Source organism: Solenopsis invicta, unplaced genomic scaffold, assembly GCF_016802725.1.
Source record: "Solenopsis invicta isolate M01_SB unplaced genomic scaffold, UNIL_Sinv_3.0 scaffold_529, whole genome shotgun sequence".
Taxonomy (NCBI): domain Eukaryota; kingdom Metazoa; phylum Arthropoda; class Insecta; order Hymenoptera; family Formicidae; genus Solenopsis; species Solenopsis invicta.
Window position 1 is genome coordinate 5,001 of NW_024105311.1, and position 7,500 is coordinate 12,500.

At 58.5% G+C, this 7,500-nt stretch overlaps 2 non-coding genes across 2 annotated transcripts in view; both read right to left on the minus strand.

Moving 5' to 3' along the window:
* LOC120359981 overlaps positions 1-5,506 on the minus strand; it is a 7,597-nt gene extending 2,091 nt beyond the window's left edge. The window contains exon 1 of the ribosomal RNA XR_005576688.1: positions 1-5,506. This exon is cut by the window's left edge and continues 2,091 nt beyond it. This is a non-coding gene — a ribosomal RNA (large subunit ribosomal RNA).
* A 1,018-nt stretch (positions 5,507-6,524) lies between these two features.
* LOC113005605 lies at positions 6,525-6,679 on the minus strand. Its single transcript, XR_005576687.1, has one exon. It is a non-coding gene; the product is annotated as a 5.8S ribosomal RNA (ribosomal RNA).
* Between the last annotated feature and the right edge of the window lie 821 nt (positions 6,680-7,500).

Here is a 7,500-nt window from a genome sequence, read left to right on the forward strand (position 1 = left end):
TACGCAGGTCCTCAAGCGTGGACACCGCTGCTGTCCCATCGTTGAGTCGATCTTGGCACCGCTTCAACTCGTCTCTCAGGAAGGCCCCAGTGCTTCCGCCAGCAGGATCTGCCGCAACCGGCAGTTTCTTAAGGCGGCTGAGGCGTCGGAGGGGGGCGGTCCAGCGCAGAGAGACCACACCCAGACCTCCATCCTTGATATCGGCATGGAAGTATGCATTGGGTGTATCCGTCGGTAGATTCAGCCAGGTTCTCACGGCTTGACGAGTGATTCTGTCACATTTCCTGAGTACGCTAACAGTGACATTTCCCAGTTCTAACTGATGGAAGAGACCCGGGAGTATCATCGTTCTCATAGCAAATAGACGTTGTTGCGGTTTCAGCGGAGCCTTGGTAAGTTTATCGATTGATGCAAGAAGGCCCGTCGTAATGTCTGTCTTCATACGACCCTCCGGCGTAAAGGGTACCCCTAGGTATTTCCACTCGTCCGACCTCTTCAATGCCGGCAGAACTCTGCCTCCACAGCGAAAGACGGTCTCCTTATCCACCACCGTCTTCTTCTCGCGAGGGACATTTCTTAGTGCTACAGTCATGCACTTGGCCACATTGACTTGGAGGCCACACTTACCCAGGAAGTCGGTAGACAGATCCAACAGCTTCTGCAGACCCGTTGGTGTGGAGGCAAACAGGAGAATGTCATCGGCAAATGCGGCTGCATTTACAGTGATACCATCTATTCGTGCACCGATTTCATCGGGCAATATTTTCAAGAGACGATCAATTATCATATTAAATATCACTGGGGACATAGGATCTCCCTGCTTGACCCCACACGCCGGCCTGATTTTCTCCGATGTCCAAGAATTGCAACAGAGCGACGTGGTACTTCTCGCATATACGTCCATGATGTAGTCAATCATGGGCAGAGGGACACCTTTCACCTTCAATGTCTCGCATATCGTTTGGTGCGAAACAGAGTCGAAAGCCTTTGCCATGTCCAGCGAGGCCAGGAACAAGGGCTTGTGCTGCTTGTGTTTCTGCCGGAACAGCATATCAAGCAGGAAAACGTTGTCCGAGCAGCCGTCCGTAGGTCTAAACGCCCTCTGCCTCTGATCGAGTTCAACATTGCTCGCAAGTCTGGTTGCTAGTATCTTGTGCAAGGTCCTGATAATTACAGACGACACCGTGATGGGCCTAAAATCAGAGGGAAGGTGCGCGTTCGATTTCTTTGGAATCAGGGTTGTTAGAGATTCTAATAAGTGGGTAGGAGCTCGCCCACACCACAGGATAATGTTAAGTATCCTAATTATGATCCCATGTGGGACCTTCCTCAAGAGTCTCGCACTCAATCCATCCGGTCCTGCTGCGGTTGTATTAGCCGGTAGTCCCCTTCGAACTTCGCTAAGCGTTATAGGTGCCCAGAGCTGATCCATAGACTGACTAGGCGCTTCATCCCCCGGGGATGAGTTACTGTCGCCAGACATTACAGTCTTCCAAAACGGAACCATTTGTTCTTTAGGCGGGATACTTACATTTGAGACGTCATCAAGAATCATTCTTAAACACCGGAAACGATTCTTCCGCCAAAGATCCTGGGTGCGGGCGTAGTCACTTCGTCTCTTTTGCTTCCTAGATAGAACCTCGTCCTGATTTACATTTCCTGCCCTATTCCGCTTTACTCTCCTGTCAACCGGGAAGACTTCTCTGAGATACAGCGCCAGCTCGTCATACACGTCCGAGGAAGATCTTGTGGACAGCGAATCGCAGATGCTTTGTAATTTGCGTGATTGAAAGGTTCGCTCGGAAAGCGCAGGAAGGCTCTTAACGTGTTCCTTGATAGCCTCTTTATATGCAATGTTTAATGGCGTAGAACCACTCAGAAGATCCGTTTCGGGTGTAGTGACCTCTGGTGTTCGAGCCTCACCTACATCACCCAATGCCAGCATCTCTTGAAGAACAGCTCGATAGCTATTTTGGCGCCTTCTGGACTTGATACTCTCTAGGGATCTATCTGGAAAATCAGTCAACAGTGCCTGGTTAATGAATTTTTCACCGGCACGTGACAGTTCGATCTCCCTCCTCGCTAGCATTCGCGTTTCTTCATCCGTCCATCTAGCCTTCTTAGCAACCACATTTTGTCTCGCGTCGTACCAATCAGGATGCGCTCGCCGCTGATGAACTCCTTTCCCGGTCTTAGAGCTGAAGGCTCGGTTACAGCCCGGAAACTCGCAGGCGTGGACCTCGTCCGGACCAACAGGCGATGTAGAGGGTGGCGTACTATTCCCTGAAGCTGGACCCCTGGAGCCAGAGGGCCCGGGGTTACTGATGATTATCCGAGGCGGGTTTCTTTTAGTTGGGCCAGCTAATAAAGCCAGAGGGGCTGGCAACCCCAATGACCCGGATCGCCACAGCAGCATTTGGCCGTCCGAAGACGTTACCAGGAGTACCACGAGGAGGTAGCTGTGTGACTTGGACACGAGAGGCTATACGTTGCGCATCGTGTCCCAACTACGACTCTCTATAAGGGGGCCTTGGTCCCCAGCCCAAAGAATCCACTGAGTGGGTATCAAGAGCTGAGGAGGCTGACCCTTAAGAGAGTCATAGTTACTCCCGCCGTTTACCCGCGCTTGCTTGAATTTCTTCACGTTGACATTCAGAGCACTGGGCAGAAATCACATTGCGTCAACACCCGCGAGGGCCATCGCAATGCTTTGTTTTAATTAGACAGTCGGATTCCCCTAGTCCGTGCCAGTTCTGAGCTGAGCGTTGAATGGCGGCCGAAGAGGACGACCGCGACGGCTCGCGCCGCCACGGAAGCCTCGCAGCAAGGAAGATCCGCGGGAGGCCAAGGCACGGGACCGAGCTCGGATCCCGTGTTCGGCGCGAGAACGCCGAGCGTTCACCTCGCCCAGGCCCGGCACGTCAGCCAGACCCGCTTCCCGACCAAGCCCGACACGCCCCGCTCCTCAGAGCCAATCCTTATTCCGAAGTTACGGATCCAATTTGCCGACTTCCCTTACCTACATTAGTCTATCGACTAGAGGCTCTTTACCTTGGAGACCTGCTGCGGATATGGGTACGAACCGGCGCGACACCTCCACGTGGCCCTCTCCTGGATTTTCAAGGTCCGAGGGGAAGATCCGGACACCGCCGCAACTGCGGTGCTCTTCGCGTTCCAAACCCTATCTCCCTGCTAGAGGTTTCCAGGGAACTCGAACGCTTATACAGAAAAGAAAACTCTTCCCGGATCTCCCGACGGCGTCTCCAGGTCATTTTGGGTTACCCCGACGAACACTCTTACGAGGGCCCGAATTGTATGCGGTTCCGCTGCCGGGTTCCGGAATAGGAACCGGATTCCCTTTCGCCCGACGGGCGTGTGTCACAGCACTTGAGCTCGCGCGCGCGCGCACACACAGCTCGTCGTTCAGCGCGACGTACAGCGTCGCCCGGCAAGCGGGCGCGCGCGTCACGCGCGACGAGAGTGCGACGACGACGGACGACGACGAGACAGAGAGTAAACACTTGAGTATAAGTACGCCGTCATTGACATAGGATTTCTCCTAGGGCTTAGGATCGACTGACTCGTGTGCAACGGCTGTTCACACGAAACCCTTCTCCACGTCAGTCCTCCAGGGCCTCGCTGGAGTATTTGCTACTACCACCAAGATCTGCACCGACGGCGGCTCCAGGCAGGCTCGCGCCCAGACCCTTCTGCGCACACCCCCCGCGACCCTCCTACTCGTCAGGGCCTCGTGACGGCGCTCGCGCTCGCGCGCTCGCACCGCCCCACTTGCCGCTGACGGCAGAGTATAGGCTCGACGCTTCAGCGCCATCCATTTTCAGGGCTAGTTGCTTCGGCAGGTGAGTTGTTACACACTCCTTAGCGGATTCCGACTTCCATGGCCACCGTCCTGCTGTCTTAAGCAACCAACGCCTTTCATGGTGTCCCATGAGCGTCGAGTTGGGCGCCTTAACTCTGCGTTTGGTTCATCCCACAGCGCCAGTTCTGCTTACCAAAAATGGCCCACTTGGCACTCTGATCCGAGATTAAGATGCTCGTGGCTTCAAGTTTCAAGAAAGCCAGAGATCTCACCCATTTAAAGTTTGAGAATAGGTTGAGGTCGTTTCGGCCCCAAGGCCTCTAATCATTCGCTTTACCAGATGAGACTCGTTCGCGTTCCGTGCGGGAACGGTCGAGTGCCAGCTATCCTGAGGGAAACTTCGGAGGGAACCAGCTACTAGATGGTTCGATTAGTCTTTCGCCCCTATACCCAGTTCCGACGATCGATTTGCACGTCAGAATCGCTACGGACCTCCATCAGGGTTTCCCCTGACTTCGTCCTGACCAGGCATAGTTCACCATCTTTCGGGTCCCAACGTGTACGCTCTGGGTGCGCCTCTTCTCGCGATGAGAACGAGACGCCCCGGGAGTGCGGAGCCGCATCGCGACGCGGCCCATCCTCCCTCGGTCGACAACCAGGGCCGACCTTCACTTTCATTTCGCCTTTAGGTATACCATTACAAGTCCCAATGACTCGCGTACATGTTAGACTCCTTGGTCCGTGTTTCAAGACGGGTCCTAAGAGTACCCAAAGCAGTAGCGTCGCCGACCGGTATCGCGGTCCCCACGCGCGCGCGGACGCGGCGGGGGACGCGTTTGCGGGCCTGTCGAAGGTTAACCGTACGTGCCAGCAGCGGGCCAGGACCGGTGACGGCGCTAGGTCCGTTGAACATCCGTGTACCGTGGCGCGCGCTTGCGACGGCCTCGACGCACAGCGAGCTGCGGCCTGATACCTTGCGTGTACCGCCGGGCAGTCGGCCGGGCGACCGGGGGTTTGACGCGGGCCGTTTTACCGGCGTCGCGTCAGCCACCGCACCCGGGCCGTAGACCGACACCCAGCGGGTCGCGACGTTCTACTAGGGGAGAAGTGCACGACGACGACGGCCGGACATCGGACGCACGGCGGCGTGCCGGCGCGCGAGCCGCGAGGGCCCCGCGTGGCATCGCCCACCGACGCGAAGCCAGCGTCGCTGACGATGAATCTCCCCGTTCGATCTTTTGGGTTTCTTAGGTTTACCCCTGAACGGTTTCACGTACTCTTGAACTCTCTCTTCAAAGTTCTTTTCAACTTTCCCTCACGGTACTTGTTCGCTATCGGTCTCGTGGTCGTATTTAGCCTTAGATGGAGTTTACCACCCACTTAGAGCTGCACTCTCAAGCAACCCGACTCTGAGGAGAGATCCTCCCGAGACGCGCACCGGTCGCTACGGGCCTGGCACCCTCTGCGGGTAAGTGGCCCCATTCAAGATGGACTTGGACGCGACGCGGCACCTCGGGATAAGCGGATCCTCCCGAACACCACATTTCCCTGCGGCGGAACCGCGGGATTCGGTGCTGGGCTCATTCCTGTTCGCTCGCCGCTACTAGGGAAATCCTGGTTAGTTTCTTTTCCTCCGCTTAATAATATGCTTAAATTCAGCGGGTGATCTCGCCTGCTCTGAGGTCGTCGAAATTGTGCGACGACGACGACGACGACGGCGCGTAGGCTGCGCGTCGCTCCGTACCGCGCGCAAACACCTCCCACCTTCTCTCTATATCTTATAGATATAATCGAGTAGGTAGAACGGGCGGACGGCGACGCTCGCAACCGGGCACCGCGCGTGTGCGCGTGCTGAAAGGGCTCAACGACGACGACGAATCGGACACTCTTCGCGCGACGAGTACACGCGACCGTGCGCGCCGGTCCCAAGTCTCTCTTCTTTCCGTTATCCTCCCACTCGCGGGTTTACAACCTCGGCGCGCGGTTGCGCGCGCCGGGCGAACCGGGGAAGAGGAAAGAGAAGAAGACTCTTTCGTGGACTCGGACACGCGGCCGGCTCGCCGCGAGTTCCAATACGAGCTCTCCTCGCGCGCTCTCTCTCTCGCTCGAAGATGACACGCTTCGCGCGTACGACGATACGCCGGGTGTTGCTGGGCGCGCTCGCACGCAGCTCCGCGAGACCCTACTGCCTGCGCCTATACCCTTATTACGGGCGGGCGCGGGTGGGTCCCCGGGCGGCGACGGCGGCACCGACACCTCGCGGCGCACGCGCGCGCGAATATGCGCGCACCGAGAGAAGAGGCGCGCGCGCTTCGCTCTCGTCACGTTTCCCTTCCGTCATTTCGGACGACGCCCCGATTTGTGGTGCGGACGACGCGGCGCTAAACAGCGGCGCGAGACCGGCAATCGCTCGCCTATATCTCCTCCTTCCCTACGGGAAGAAGCGAGGATGCGAGGAGCGGTCCCGTGGTGCCCTGTGCGCTCGCGCGCGCTCCAACGAGTCGACAACCGCGAGAGGGACTATCCGTCCTCTGCGGCGTTTGCGTCTTCGTCGTTTTTCGGGGCGAGCGTCCAACGATCGCTCGTACGCCGTGTGCGCGCGCGTAACGCGGCCCTGCGCGCGCGCGCGCTCGACACGTGCGTGTCGAGGCGCGACGCCGAGCCGCGTGCGCGCGACGGCGCAAGCAGTGTGCTTTCGTTAAAACGACCCTCAGCCAGGCGTGGTCCGGGAATTGTATCCGTGGACCGCAATGTGCGTTCGAAATGTCGATGTTCATGTGTCCTGCAGTTCACAAGTTGACGCGCAATTAGCTGCGTTCTTCATCGACCCACGAGCCAAGTGATCCACCGTTCAGGGTAATCGTTTGTACATTCTTCCCGCTACGCGGGAGCTCCATCTCGACAACTTGTGCGAGCGAGCTTTCATCCTCCCTTGTGCGTCTCATGTGTGCTTTGTGGGGCCCTTCGATCAGCCTGGCCGCGCGTCCGAGCACGCGCGGACCGCCGCCCCGTTTACGGGGGCTACGGCACAACGGGACACCGGTGGCACCGCAACGCGCGCGGACCGACTGCGCGGTCCGCGGTGGCGGTGCCACTTGGTCGAGCGAACGGAGCGTCTCTCGGCTCATCGCCCGTCTCGCGGAGAGCACGCGAGCACGGGGCACGAGCGCGAGAGCCGGGGCGGAAGTCTTTGAAAAACCATCGGGCGCGAGAGACCGCCGAGAAGTGCGGCTGCTCTCGCCCCTGCAGCGCGCGTAACGCACACGACACGCGTGCGAAAACGCGGCTCTCAGGTTACCACCGGTAAGCGCGCGCTTATCCCAGCGTGCTAAGCACGCGCGGGGCGCGGCGCCTCGCTCCTCCATCGCCCGCGATCCAACGCGCGGTGCGCGACGGCACCGGACGCGCGGAACGCGTCGACGCGCGACCAACGGCAGACGCACGGCACACAACGACGGCGCGGTCCTCTCCGTTCTCAATCTCCTCCGATCCGCGGGTGCGAGCCAGACGCAACGCGTCGCGACGACGCGTTGTGGCGCGCGCGGACCGATCGGACGGACGGATCGGCGCACACGTTCGGTGGTGCGTGGTGCGGGTCGCGCATCGACAACCACTCGGTTAGTCCGAATATCTTTGGGTCTTTTCTTCCCTCCCGTCGACATCGCTCCCCAAATTTCCCC